Source organism: Aythya marila, assembly GCF_965140915.1.
Source record: "Aythya marila genome assembly, chromosome: 4".
In the NCBI taxonomy this organism is placed as follows: domain Eukaryota; kingdom Metazoa; phylum Chordata; class Aves; order Anseriformes; family Anatidae; genus Aythya; species Aythya marila.
In genome coordinates, this window is record NC_139045.1 from 243919 (window position 1) to 259044 (window position 15126).

At 44.3% G+C, this 15126-nt stretch overlaps 1 protein-coding gene across 9 annotated transcripts in view; it reads right to left on the reverse strand.

Annotated features, from left to right (window-relative positions):
• The window catches only part of WDFY3 (WD repeat and FYVE domain containing 3), a 194109-nt gene that overhangs the window by 149755 nt on the left and 29228 nt on the right, over positions 1 to 15126 (reverse strand). For 8 of the 9 annotated variants that reach the window (XM_082759316.1, XM_082759315.1, XM_082759318.1 and 5 more), the window contains exon 2: positions 3150 to 3241. The exons of the other annotated variant lie outside the window; for it this stretch is intronic. The gene's annotated coding sequence lies outside the window, so the exon portion shown is untranslated. The remainder of the gene's footprint in view (positions 1 to 3149; positions 3242 to 15126) is intronic. 9 annotated transcript variants of the gene reach the window in all.

Genomic DNA, 15126 nt, shown 5'->3' on the forward strand with positions numbered 1-15126 from the left:
TGTGCCACAGGAGGTACTTGGATTATTATGGATCAGAAGAGGGCTATGGCACAAAGCAGAGAGCTGCAGTCTCTTGCTGGCACTTCTGTCACCTATCATACAAGCAGTGGAGTTGATGTGTTTTTGTTTTTTTCCTTTTTCTTTTTCCTTCTCCTTCAGGTGACCTCTTAGCAATGCCAAAGAATTAACATGATTTCTTACAAACTCTCAATCTAAAACTGCAATATCGTGTTATGATATGCTATATATGCTAATGATATGTTATATCATGTTTTGTTGTTATTTCACATGGAAAAATTGCTACCCATCAGAGTTTGGCCTCCTAGCACTTGGAATAGTTATTGCTGCACCTACAGCAACATGCCTTAGAGATTTCTTCAGGCAGATTTTTGTGTTATAATGGAATCACAAAAACTCTCAAGCTAGGTTCACTGTGCTTCCAAATTGTTTTAACTAACTGGACATAAAGACTTACCCAGGTACTGCCTAAAGCTCACCCTGCACAGACTATTGCTTATCAACAGTAGCTCCTCCCATACCTTCTACTGGGGACATAAGATGCGGCACAGATCATGCACAGCATCCTCACTCTTCCAATTATCCCTCTGGTGCACAAGGTGTCTGCAGTCTATCTAACTTAATTTGCAGTTTTGCCAAGAAAACTTTTGCAAGGATACCAGAGAGAGAGAGACATATTCCAAAATGACAAATAGAACAGCAGCAGGGATTACAGAATCAGAGAGCATCATCTCCATGAGATTAACCTCAATAGAGATAATTATCCCCTCGCTGCACTTCACATCTGTAAAAGATTATGGCAGCACCAATAGACAGGAATGCGTCAGACGGTCTTTCAGGCATTAGTCCATCAGTAGCAAAAATTATTGATGCAATGTGAAATATTGCTGTTTACCTCAAAGGCAGTCAGTAAATCCATCTTCCAGCAAAAACTGACAACTGTGCAATGTGTGCTGTGTATGCAGAAGCACAGCATGCAAACGTCCCTTTCCATCACTGGGAGGTTAGGACAAAGCAGCACGCCAGACTTCTCCAGACCCATCCCATATAGAAAATGTGGAGGTTGCTATCTTATTCTATGAAAGCTCTGTAACAATACAATCGTTCCTCCCTGGTGTTACATTTTTGTTCTGTGACAGACTAAGTGAACTACTGCCAATCAATAAACGTTAGGTCAAAGTCCTATAGGCAAAAAGGCATAAGATGCTGAGTGAAGCTCTGGCAACTCCTACAGCAACCTAGCAAAAAGGATGCTTAAATCATTTTTTCCCTCACACATACATCCTCAGCTAGACAAAGAAACACATGTACCATGAGCACCCCATGCAGTTCTTCTCTCCCCTGGCTCCACCCTTCATGACCCTCCAGCAGCTGCTGGGCAGCAGTCCGGGTTCTGGACCATGCACGCAGAAACGCAAAAGGAGAAGCAAGGCTGCAGCAGCAGCCCACCCGCGGCTTCAGGAGTCAAAACAAACTGCTTGAGCTGTATTGCACAACACAAATAGAGGGAGGCAGCCCTGGCAAGCAGGCAGGAAGAACTGCCCACTGCATGGTGCCTGCCTTCTGCTCTGACACAAGAAGAAAATTCCTTGACTTCCACATGTGCATCTCTGTGATTTCCAGAATCCTCAAATTAAAATGCATAAAAGTTAACATTTAAAAAGTTAACGACATGTCGTGGTTCCGCTCGAGTGGGCAGCCGAGCTCCACCACAGCCGCTCTCTCACTCCCCCTCCTCAAAGAGGAATGGGGAGAAAATATGTGAAAAGGGGCTCAAGGGTTGAGATAAGGATGAGAAAATCACGCAATAATTATTGTAACGGGCAAAACAGACTCGGCATAAGGAAATAGTAAGATTTATTGCCTATTACTAACAAGCGAGAGAAGTGAGAAAACAAAGGAAAAAGCAAACCAAAAGCACCTTCCCCCCCATCCACCCTCTTCCACCTCCTCCCCCCGAGCGGTGCAGGGGAACGGGGGAATGGGGGTTATGGTCAGTCTACAGCACTTCTTCTCTGCCGCTCCTTCTCGGTCACTCTCATCCCCTGTGCTGTGGGGTCCCACCCACGGGATGCAGTCCCTGATGAACTGATCCAGCGTGGGCTTCCCACAGGCAGCAGCTCTTCCAGAACTGCTCCAGATATGGGTCTGTACCACGGGGTCCATCCCTCAGGAGCAAACTGCTCCAACCTGGCTCCCCTACGGGCAGCAGCTCCTGCCGGGTCACCTGCTCCTGCGTGGGCTCCTGTCCACGGGCTACAGGTCCGGCCCGGAATCTGCTCCGGCAGGGGTCTTCCACAGGCAGCAGCCTCCGTCGGTGCAGGGCCACCTGCTCCACCGTGGTCTCCTCCACGGGCTGCAGCATGGAACCCTGCTCCACTGTGGTACTCCATGGGCTGCAGGGGGACATCCTGCTTCACCATGGTCCTCACCACAGGCCGCAGGGGACTTCTGCTCCGGCGCCTGGAGCACCTCTCCCCCTCCCTCTACACTGACCTTGGCACCTGCAAGGCTGTTCTCTCACTCCCGGCTGCTGTCTGGCGCAGCGTTTTTTTTTTCCCTGTCTTAAATATGCTCTCACAGAGGCGCAAACAACATCGCTTATTGGCTCAGATCTGGAAAACAATGGGGCCCTTCCCAAACGTGGGGCAGCTTCTAGATCTTTCTCACAGAAACCACCCCTATGGCTCCCTGCTACCAAAACCTTGCCACATAAACTCACTACACGACACCACCTCCATTCAATAGTAGGTTTCAATGCTTTCTGTAATTACTAAAGGACAGCAAAGTACCATAAAAGAAAAGGACATGGGAAAAAGAGGCCATCTAACTCACTCAGCTAAATATACCTAGGTTTCAGACAGTGCCTGACTTACTGTGCTACAACAAATAAATATCAAGCGATTCAAGTCAACCAAAAACATGCAAAGACTTCTACATAAATCAACAAAAGCCTTAATTTTGGTTGAGTAGAGCAACTTTAAACCATCAGCATTCAAAGTATGCCTATATTACCTCTTTTTCTATGACAGGCAAATAAATCGGTTCATACAGAATATGTTAAAGAGTGTGACAAATTACAAATCTAAAGCCAATTTTCATGGAAGCACTTAAGCATTGCCATCACTAACCTCTACAGCATTCCTGGGATCAGGGCAAACAGCTTCAGAACAGTGCCCATTCCTTTTTGAGGTTTCTCTTCAACACCAAAGCTCTTTGTTCGCTAGAGAAAGTAAGATGAAAACAGGTTAGAATACAAATATGTCAAAGAAATCAGAGCTCTGCCATTTTGAAATCAAAGATTAGTTGCTCCTAGAACAATTGCAGTTTCACAAAGTTAAGAAATGTTTAAGTAACTCCTGGAAAAGGAACTGTAGCAAACACGAAACTGACACTAGCATTATCATCCCAGTTTCATTTAAGACATTCAAAGCACACAAACTGCTGAAAGAGTTCCTGTCAATTGCAAGGCTGGTAAGTAATGCAACAGCCACTGATCAGCAAGAGCACCCTTCTGAGCAACTAGGCGATTCCTCATCATTATAGGAAGGGAACAGGAACTAAACTGAGCAAATGTGACACTACTGAACTGAACTGACTTTCCCTTGCCTTTCCTAGTTTTTCTGCCTCATTTTGCAGAGGTATAAAATGCTTATTGGGTCATCTAGGATTTCACAAGTGGATGCACACAAACCAGCAACAGACAGAGTCTCAGCTCCTCCCTGTGTGGCTCCAGCAAGCAATCACATTGAGATGTTCCAGCTAGCCCAAGTCAGTTGATAGAGGCAGCAAATATAGCTTAATTTGCTGTTGCACCTGGCAAATAGCTGGGTACCTTGGTGATATACTGTGCCTTGGTTAACTAGCTATGTGATAGCAGACTTATTTCACCCGTGATTCCTAATCTGCTATGTTTGGCATCAGTAACACAGGTGTTTCTACATTATGGTATAATATACAATACAGACATATCCTAAATGAACAAGGAAAACTTAATAATAATTAAAAAAAAAATCTATGTCGTTAATTTTAGTTTGTATAGTAAAAATAACAGGGAAGATCATAGGGGGAAAAAAAGAGCAGTCAGAAGAAGCAAGCACACTATCACTGTACCTTAGAAAGGCTTTGCAAAAGAGGTGGCATTAATGTGACTCATTGCCTGGAGAAATCTTGTAATGCTTAATAACTACAAGTTTTTGTTACGACACTTGTATGCATCCAAAACTAAATTAACTTGCTAGCAGCCCCAAGATTTCAGCATCAACAGCCAAACCAGTCAGTTCTCTTCTAACTTAATCCTCCATCCCCATAAAACCCCTGCTACTCCTAGGATGGGAAGGGAGCACCACTTGGGACTCTTGGGAGTTTTTGAACTGTGTTTATTTCCAGGTAAGACCTGAAGCCCTTGCTTGCTGAGTAAAGCCTAGCTTTCAAAAGGGCACTTGTACTTTAATCTAGGAAAGTGGAAGAACAGACTAGAAAAAGATAGTGGCATCCACCCACCGAACAGGAAGCCAAGTGTATGAGTTTAATTTCCAGTGGGATGCATTTCAGGCACTGCATGCGCTCACCCAACAAGCATGCTCAACAGCATCCTCACAGCTTCAGATCATCTGCACCTCCCCTTCACAGCCACAGGGCAGCCACTTACAGTTACCATTTCAGGAGGTCAGCTCCAGCAAAACAGCTGCTGTTTGACACAACCTTTTTCTGCTACGGACTATGAACTACATTAAATACTATCCACATTTCTCCGACACGGTCCAGCTCAAAGCAAGTACCCTGTGGCTTTCCAAACCACTGGCCTCTGCAATGCTTGCGCCTCCCAAAAAGCAGGGCGTGAAGATGCGAAGCAGATGCCATCCTTTCAACCCAGCTGTGTATGTCTGCACTCTCCTGATAAACTAAGGCCAGCATACTGCAGATACCGCAGAACCTGGTCTTGCGTGCATCACTACATCCATGCTCCCAGTTCATGCAGTTCTCTTGGACACTTCTTCACCAGTGCCAAAGGCCAGGCTCACACCAGGCCCAGGGAGAAGTGGACATCCACAGAACCACCCAACAGTATCCTGGCCTTGTTAAAAGAGGGAAGGCCTCCCTCTTTTCATTCCACCTGTCATGCCACCGCTCACTTATATGCCACCATCTTGCAACTGTTTGTAGGAGAAACATCAATTGACAGCCTGCACCAAACACTGCATGCACATCAAGTGTGAACCTAGAAATTGGACTGCAAAACTCTGGCATGCAAGAAATAACACGAGCAATTTTATTTTTACCTCCACAGGAGCCTGTAAGTACTTAAACTAGCGGTATAAACAGTTGTCCCTTCTGTCATGGGAACAGTTACTGGGACTGGGTCAGCAATAAATCTCAACACAGATACTTCACTGCAGTTTCTATTACAGCTTCAACTGCATTTCACTCTCATGAACTTTAGTGTATCACAAATAACCTCTTAGGTTCAAAACCATAGATTTTAAAATACAGACATAGCAAATCTCCTGTATTGGCTCCAAATCAGACCAGACTACAATTATGCCAGCTTTAATTAACACTTACTATATTAGCAAATCTCAAATGACCAGTTACACTACTAGTACCCAAAAACCGCAAGCTTACTTGAGCAGAAATCAAAGGGCAGTATCAGCAATTCCTCCAGCTTAAGTTTATTAAAAAAAAAAAAAAAAGAAGAAGAAAAAAACACAGTTAGGAAGTGAAAGCATGGAGACAGCTTCTACCCCCCTTCCCCCCTTCCATATGCATTGCTTACTTGGTGTAACAGAAATAAGAAGAAATCTTGTGAGAGCACTAGGGAACCAGTCTTCTAACCAGGTCTGTGAGAACCAATCTGCCCAGTTTATGAATATTGCCCTCATACACGTGGAATATTTTCTCTCTTTAAATCTTGATTCCCCTACACTCACCCTGCTTCCATAGTATAAGTTCATCAGGGCCACAATGGCCTGAGAAACAGTTCATCACAAAATGAGACCGCTCTAACCTGCAGTCCCAAAACTCACTAGAATGGGGCAGGAGAGGCTGTGTAAACGTTGTTGACAAGAGCTAAATGCTTTCCTCGGTGCCAGAAGTAAACCACTCCTCCTTTAATTACATCAAATCATTTTGAGCACTGGCCAAGCTCAAATTCTCTCTGTTGTCATCAGCAGAATTACCAAAAATGAGTTCAAACCCAACGGTACACCCCATGTATTTTACAACAACAACAAAAGGAGCAAGGCAGCTCAGAAACTTTTCAACCTTGAGTATTCCAGGATGCTGACATCAGCAGAAGAAAGGTAACTAAGCCAAGTAACTGAAGAGCTCATTTTTCAGCCTCCTAGTCACAAACAGTGATGCTCTGCAAGTGCCTAGCAGAGTTCAAGCCACATCAGGCTCCTCACTTCCCCCCCAAAATGATGCGGCAGGCTCAGAAGCATCCCACAACATAGAGAGCAGAGTCTGAACGGGTCCTTCAACTGTACTACGCTTGGACAGGAACCGTACTGCAAACTCTGAGAAATTAGAACCATTTCTTTCCAGTCTCAATAGCATGGCCGATCTTGGTTACTTCCCACTTGATGAAACCTCCTCTGCAAAGGATAAACACCTCTGGGAAATCTAATGGCACATAAAGTGCAGAAAAGAAAACCTATCCTCTTTGTTTCTGAGAGATGTGTGTTCTCCAAACAATCAAGACCCAAGCTGACCTGTCTTACCAGATAGTTAGGGCACTCAGCCAAGAGGCCTGTGTACACCCTCCTGACCCCACATGTGGAGCACACCTCCTCTGACCACATGGTGAGCACACCAGGGGCAGCACGGTTGCTCGCCCCACCAACCGTCCCATGCACTCTCCTCCACAGCCGGGGCACAGGACAGGCCCGGGAGCTCAGGCTGCTCCAGGCAGGCGGCGAGCATACAGGCAGCTCCTCGCTTTCCCACTAGCAGCCTGCTCAGACCCCAGGTGTCCCAGAAGTTGCTGAAACCCAAAAGGGCAGAGAAGCACAGCAAAGAACCAAGGTAGCCATTTGGCACTAGGTGCCTTCTCATAACTATTTCAGAATTGTATAAATAGCTATTACATCATGAAAAACTAAGTGATGAGCAACAGGTACTGCCAAATGCCACCACATCTCCACCTGCAGTGCAAAACAAATACCTTAACGATGCCTCAGCCACCAGAACACATCTGCACTTACGTACACATACACAGTGTGCAAGTCAGCAGACACCAGCACAACCAAGAAGCCCCATAACCACGTCCTGACTCTCAGCCACTTCATTTTCATGACCCACCACTGAACCCTGGCAGCAAGCACATCCATTGTTTTCCAGACCATTCAGAAAAAAAAGCTTGAGTCACTGAAAACACCTCCACTCCCACGCCAGCCTTACATAGAGCTCCCTGCTGCACTGAAGTGCTTCTTTTAAGTTTAAAGGGTTAACGTATTTTCAACTGTCTTGCCAAAACATAATATTAGGGTGGCCAGCTTGAGCATAACTGATAAAACCTCAACCGACACTTCACAGTAATTATCACCAAATTTAACAAGTATTTTCTTTTTCAGAAGAGTCCTGACCTATGGGCATTCCTTGAAGAGTTTATATATGTAGTCTGAATTATTATGTAGGATTACAATTATTATGCAGGATTATTCCCCCCACCTGCAGCAGAGGAATAAATTTATTTCTTTATTTAAACTAGGCAATACATTGAGTCAGCATGCATTACAGTAAACACAATTTTTGTTATAAACATCTTACCTTTTGTTAAAACAAGGTGTATAGAAAATTGAACTTGAACTGCTGCACTTCCCAACATTGTTCTTTAGAATTGATGGCAGTAAGCATAAACCCATTTTTCATGATACAGAGTCAATTTCTGATTTGGATAATTTCTCTAAGCAGCCACTGCTTCCTTCCCCTTGTTCATTTAAGTACTTGGCTTGCTAAGACACAAAACATTTGTGCTCTGGCACCCCACTAAATATTCTACCCAGAGTTTTAGCTGTGTTTCTATTTTTATTTAGACTAAATATCTCAGTGCTTTCTAGACAGCATTTCTGAAGTTTCACAAATAAAATACACTTTGCTTGCTTCCCTTGCCAGACACCCTGCAAAAAGATCTGAATAAAAAAATCTCAGCAGTCTCAAATCATTTGGTTCCTGGAAAGAAGTAAATTGAGCAAATAACACCACAAAATCCACTCATGTTTCCCTCTCACTTCTTAAATAAATAAATAAATACAAACACCACAAAGGTTTCCAGCTTAGCTGCATTCCCCTCACTTAAGATATTTTGTGAATATTTCTCTGTGGAAAAGGTACGTTTAGTTTATCAAGTAGTTACGTACCATACTGGTACATATGTGCTTACGTAACGTACAATATAAAACTAAGAAAGCATCAAATTTCTTCTGTTACACACTACAGGCACTCAAGAGAAATCAATTCAGATCTCAACAGCATTTTTTCTACCTATTACCATGTTCTGCCAAGTTACACAAATGACGTACATGTTATGTCAGAGAAATGTTTTATTACACATAAACAAAGTGTTTCAGCAAGAGGTTAACAAGGCATTGATGTTGAAGCCTAAATCAGCTGCTGATAGAAATTAAATACAGCACATGAGTGCTGGTACTTCTTGTTCGAGAGAGAAAGATCTGCTTCTTACTGGAAGAAACAAAAGGGAAGACAAGCATCACATCTGATGTAAATCCAACTTTTGCCAATTATAGCAGAGGTGTGCATTCAAGCACTTGCTCCTTCACATGGTGAACCACTGGCACACTTTCAGATGCACCACCAGGGACATCAATGCAAAGCGCATCTTCAGCCAGATGAGGTGAGAGGTCAGCACCATGCGCTGCCAGCCAGAGCTGGTATCCTAATTCTCACATAATTTATTTCTTATCATTAATGAAGGTAACAATATTTTTGTGCTGTACACAGAATTTGAGAGAAGGGATGTGAATGTGAACATCACCTTCCCTATGTACCTCCAGCTCCGTTTATTTTAATAGCAGGATTAAGTTGAAAGTTATTTCCACCTGGGAAATTATTTTCCAGAGATTTCCCTCTGGGAAAGAATAGATCTTAAAAGTCCATAAGAAGGTCAGCTGTGTTAGGTAAATAACAGAGCAGTTCAGTCCCTGGCTACCTCCAAAGCCCTCGTTCTTAACGTTTTCTCATTCACTAGTGCTGCTAAACCAAACTCTGTCAGGAACATAAAGTACCTAGGTATTGCTACAGTGTTCGGCTTTTTGTTTTTAAACCCAAGTGTTTGCACTCTAGCCATACTTCCAAATGAATATATACTTCCAAATTAAGACTCCATTAACCTTCCCTTGCTCAAAAAAAGATCATAGAATCACAGAATCATCTAGGTTGAAGAGACCTCCAAGATCACCTAGTCCTAAATCTAAACATCTTTTAAAGACCTCCAGGGGTGGTGACTCAACCACTTCCCTAGGCAGCATGTTCCAATGTCTAACAACCCTTTCGGTAAAGAAGTTCTTCCTAACATCCAACCTAAAACTCCCCAGTGCAACTTAAGCCCATTCCCCCTCGTTCTGTCACCAGGCATGTGGGAGAACAGGCCAACCCCCACCTCACTACAGCCTCCTTTGAAGTACCTGTAGAGAGCAATAAAGTCACCCCTGAGCCTCCTTTTATCCAGGCTGAACAAGCCCAGCTCCCTCAGCCGCTCCTCGTAGGACTTGTTCTCCAGGCCCCTCACCAGCTTCGTTGCCCTTCTCTGGACTCGCTCAAGCACCTCCATGTCCTTCTTGTAGCGAGGGGCCCAAAACTGAACACAGTACTCGAGGTACAGCCTCACCAGAGCCGAATACAGGGGGACGATCACTTCCCTAGCCCTGCTGGCCACACTGCTTCTGATACAAGCCAAGATGCTGTTGGCCTTCCTGGCCACCTGAGCACACTGCTGGCTCATATTCAGCCGACTATCAGCCATCACTCCCAGGTCCTTCTCTGCCAGGCAGCTCTCCAACCACTCATCTCCCAGCCTGTAGCTCTGCTTGGGGTTATTGCATCCCAGGTGGAGGACCCGGCACTTGGCCTTGTTAAACTTCATGCAGTTGACCTCAGCCCATCGGTGCAGCCTATCCAGATCCTCCTGCAGAGCCTTCCTACCCTTGAGCAGATCGACACACACACCTAACTTGGTGTCATCTGCAAACTTACTGAGGGTGCACTCGATCCCCTCACCCAGATCATCGATGAAGATATTAAAGAGGACCGGCCCCAGTACTGAGCCCTGGGGAACACCACTAGTGACCGGTCTCCAGCTGGATTTGACTCCATTTATCACAACTCTTTGGGCCTGGCTACCCAGCCAGTTTATAACCCAATGAAGCATGCACCAGCCCAAGCCAAGAGCAGCCAGTTTCTTGAGGAGAATGCTGTGGAAAACAGTGTCAAAAGCCTTACTGAAGTCAAGGCCCACTGACTGGGCCTGATCTCCTGGTTGCTCCATGAGCTTCCCTGGCACTGAGGTCAAACTGACAGGCCTGTAGTTCCCCAGGTCTACCCTCCGGCCCTTCTTGTAGATGGGCGTCAGGTTTGCTAGCCGCCAGTCAACTGGGACCTCCCCCGATAGCCAGGACTGCTGATAAATGATGGACAGTGGCTTGGCCAGCTCCTCTGTCAGTTCTCTCAGTAGCCTCGGGTAGATCCCATCTGGCCCCATCGACTTGCACACATTCAAGTGCCGTACCAGGTCACCAACCAGTTCTTCATGGATAGTGAGGGCCACATCCTGCTCCCCCTCCCCTTCCACCAGCTCAGGGTACTGGGTATCCAGAGAACAACTGGTATTGCCGCTAAAGACTGAGGCGAAGAAGGCATTAAGCACCTCTGCCTTTTCCTCATCTCTTGTAACTAAGTTTCCCCCTGCATCCAGTAAAGGATGGAGATTCTCCCTAGTCCTCCTTTTTGTGTTGATGTATTTATAAAAACATTTTTTGTTTTCTTTAACGGCAGTAGCCAGATTGAGCTCCAGATGAGCTTTGGCCCTTTTAATTTTGTCCCCGCACAGCCTCACAACATCCTTATAATCCTTCTGAGTGGCCCGTCCTCTTTTCCAAAGATCATAAACCCTCTTTTTTTCTCCTAAGCTCAAGCCACAATTCTCTGTTCAGCCAGGCTGGTCTTCTTCCCCGCCAGCTCATCTTTGGGCACGTGGGGACAGACCACTCCTGAGCCTTTAAGATTTCCCTCTTGAAGAGTGCTCAGCCTTCCTGGACTCCTCTGCCCTTCAGGACTGCCTTTCAAGGGACTCTGCCAACCAGTGCCCTGAACAGCTCAAAGTCAGCCCTCCGGAAGTCCAATACAGCGGTTTTACTGGTCCCCCTCCTGACTTTGCCAAGAATAGGGAACTCCACCATTTCGTGGTCACTCTGCCCAAGACAGCTCCCGACCACCACATCTCCCACCAGTCCTCCTCTGTGAACAGAAGGTCCAGAGGGGCACCTCCCCTGGTAGGCTCACAGCTGCGTGAGGAAACTCCTCCACACTGAAGGAGGAAAATGCATCAAGGCAAACAGTTCAACTTCTCATAGATCCAGCCTACAGGTTCACATCAGGAAACAGCAAAAGTGACACAGGAGTCTATTGAAATTTACTGACACTATATTGACATTTGTTACCACAGACTGGTTAAACATTTCTTACCCAAAATTACTCTGTTCATCTTCAACTTAAAAGAGAAAATGACCCTCCATAACTTGGTGTTACACCTGCTCTTTCCAAAAGCAAGCATAACACAGAAAGCAGGGAATGCAACAAAAATGATGCCAGCTGGGGCAGGCAACAACCCTACACCCCTCAGCTAACCACCACCACCTAAAACACTGTTTTCTGTGTGTGTAAGGGGAAGATCTTAACTGTAGTGATCTACGTCACCAATGCCTCTGCTGTATGACTACATTGCCAACAACTAGTGGTTTCCAGAAGGGGGGAAAAAAGCAAGATATTCCACCCTGCATCAATATGCCAAACCCAGTGCCAACAATCAAAACATAGACACCTCCAAACTCCATGCAGATGGGAGGACTCCAACAAAAGGAATCATAACAACCAATGATTACAGCTACCTTACTAGATACAACTGCTAAGCATCGCTCCTTGCCATTGAAGTCACCCAAGAGCTAAAAGCCATTAAAATACAGAAATCTCGAGATCGTATTCTTGCAGCCAGACAGGCACTGTGACCTCCCACACCTTTGCAACATCAATTATGTCTTACCAGAAAAATTCTAGCCTTCTATGGGTTTTGCTTCAGCTAGATTTGTCTCAACACTGTAAAGCCCTGAGAAGATACATGTGAAGTGCCAACAAGTTGACTAAACGGAGCCATCACCTTACAGAAACTGCTAAATTGCAGCTGTGTTGATGTCTCCTCTAGAAGCATCCTATACACAGAGAGGCAGAACAACAGAACAACTTGAGCAGTTTGGCACAAGGTACACTTGACAAGCAGTTCAGCACCAGCAACTCAGATTGTTTTTAAAGCAAAGTGATTACAGTCATGGAAACAAACCCAGTTTTGTTCAACATAAGCAAGTTCTGTTGGAGACCTCGAGTCTAGCTTCAGTGTTAGCACAGTCATTTGGAAGAGTCAGGAAGATCTGATGCAGTCCCTCATTTCTGTGCCACTGGAAAGAAGAAACACTTCTTAAGTTGAGCATTTATGATAAGCCAAGGCCAAAATTACACTGGAAAAAGAAACAAGAAAATTTTAGTGTACACTTTAAGTTCCATTGCTCTTTAATTACTTCCTAATTAAATTTACATGCTTTGATAATATCTACTTTTACAAACTGATGCTCCAAATGGAAATAAATGCTAATTTCCCCTCAAAATGAACCATCAAAAACTTGTACATTTAAATAAGTTATTGAAGTTAATTTAAAGTTGTCTTCAGAATATTTTCATGAACTGTGTTCGATCCCCAGTTTACAAAACTCTGCCAAGGATGCATTAATCCACCATCACTCATCAACTGTCTTCTGCGCTTATTAGCAAGAAACGTGCTTCTTGAATAAATAATGCAGAATCTGTCAGTATTTAAAAAATCACCACCAGATGCTCCCTATATAGACATGTTCAACTGACTTGCACATCACTTGTAACATTAAAATAAAATTAATTACAATGCATTAAGTAAGCATTATCTTTTTATGAAGAGGTTTTCAAATTCAGTAATTAGGTCTTAAAGTTAGAGCACTGATTCATATTACGGAAATATTGGATATTCTTTACGCTTAAGTACAGAACAATATAGGCTGGAAGGCATCTATGAAGGTCATATGGTTTAACCCTCATACAGATCAGCTTAGATCAGGGTGCTCAGAGCCATGTCCAGGTGAGTTCTGAGCATCCCTAAGATGTATTACCTCTCTGAGATGCATGCTCCAGTGTTTTACTACCCTCACGCCGTTCAGTTTGGCCCTAGTTATAATTTACTTCGGTGCAGCCTCGGTCAAGTGCCTCTCACCTATCCCTGTTCCTCTTCTAGAGGCTAAGGACAGTCAAGCTTTCTACAGTGGTCCTCTCTTCTGAAATAAAGATTAGTGACATACATACTGGGAGCTGATCAGATATCTACAGACAGGCCCTTAATTAGATCAATTAAATATACATTCAAATAGCAAGTCTGTGTTATTCTTTTGCGTATGAAAGAATAAGATAAATCTTCAATGTGCTAACATTTTCCTTCATCAAATCTGAAACAAACTAGTGAAATAGGGAGGAATTCTCTCTTTATTTCAGAAAGCTAATGCCTTACTAATCCCTTAGCTCACTACAGGAATTTATACATAAACCTTTTGGATACAGAGACAAACCCTGATTATCTGAATTGCCGGTATCTACATTTCTGAAATCTTAAGGTCAGATATGTCCCCTGAGGACAGATGCTCTGGCAGACCTTTGGATTTCAGAAACTAATTTGATGATAACAGTTGTAACTCAATTTTAAGTGCTATATTAAAATGCCTTGGATCAGAGTGGTGAAGTTTTTCTTTGTTCTAGTGATAAGTGTTTAAGTTGTTCCAAATAGTACACACAAACATAAATAAAGATTTTCCCTTTTGATTAGTGTCAACACGCTAGTTTGCTCAATATAGTGACACTCGGTGGTGTTATATTACATAATGTAATCAATATATCACTCTATCATCCCAGCCATTCACTGGAAACTCATATTAGCTTTTATTTACTTTAATTAATCACAAAGTTACCATCTCCTAACAGGACTGAAGGCTGACCTATATTAAAAAGACCCAGGCTGCTGGCAAACCAAAGATGGAGCTACGCTTTTCACAGCACCACATGGTGGAAAGACAAGACAACAGACACTATTTGAAACAAAAGAGGTTAAAACTGAGTGTAAGGAGAAATTCTCTTCACAAGGATGCAGCCCTGCAAAGCGGTGCTGTCTCCAGCCTTGGAGGTTGCAATGCCCTGCACAACCCAGTCCCCTCACACAGCTGGCCCAGCCACAAGCAGGAGCTGTGACCATGGACCTGTCAAGGCTGGTTCACTTGAACCATCTTGAGATTGTCTCTTCCCCACTGCTATGTGGGGATAGTGGGTCTCATGTCCTGAGTCTGGAATTCAAGGTGCAAAGTCATTTGACTTACTGGCCTGTTTTCGAAATCTCTCAGTTTCATAATTTCTTCCATGCATAATTTCTTTCTGCAATGACTGGCTATAAGCTCTTCAGAAGGGACAGGCAGCACAGAAGGGGTGGCGGTGTGGCTCTCTATATTAGAGAGTCTTTCGATGTTGTAGAACTCGAGGTTGGGAATGACAAGGTCGAGTCCCTTTGGGTTAGGATCAGCAGGGACAACAAGGCTAGCGTCCTGGTCGAGGTCTGCTATAGACCGCCGAACCAGGATGAGGAGACGGATGAGGAGTTCTACAGGCAGCTGACAGAAGTTGCGAAATCTTCAGCGCTTGTTCTCGTGGGGGACTTCAACTTCCCTGACATACCCTGGAAGCACAACACAGCCCTGAGAAAGCAGTCTAGGAGGTTTCTGGAGAGTGTGGAAGATAGCTTCCTGACGCAGCTGGTTA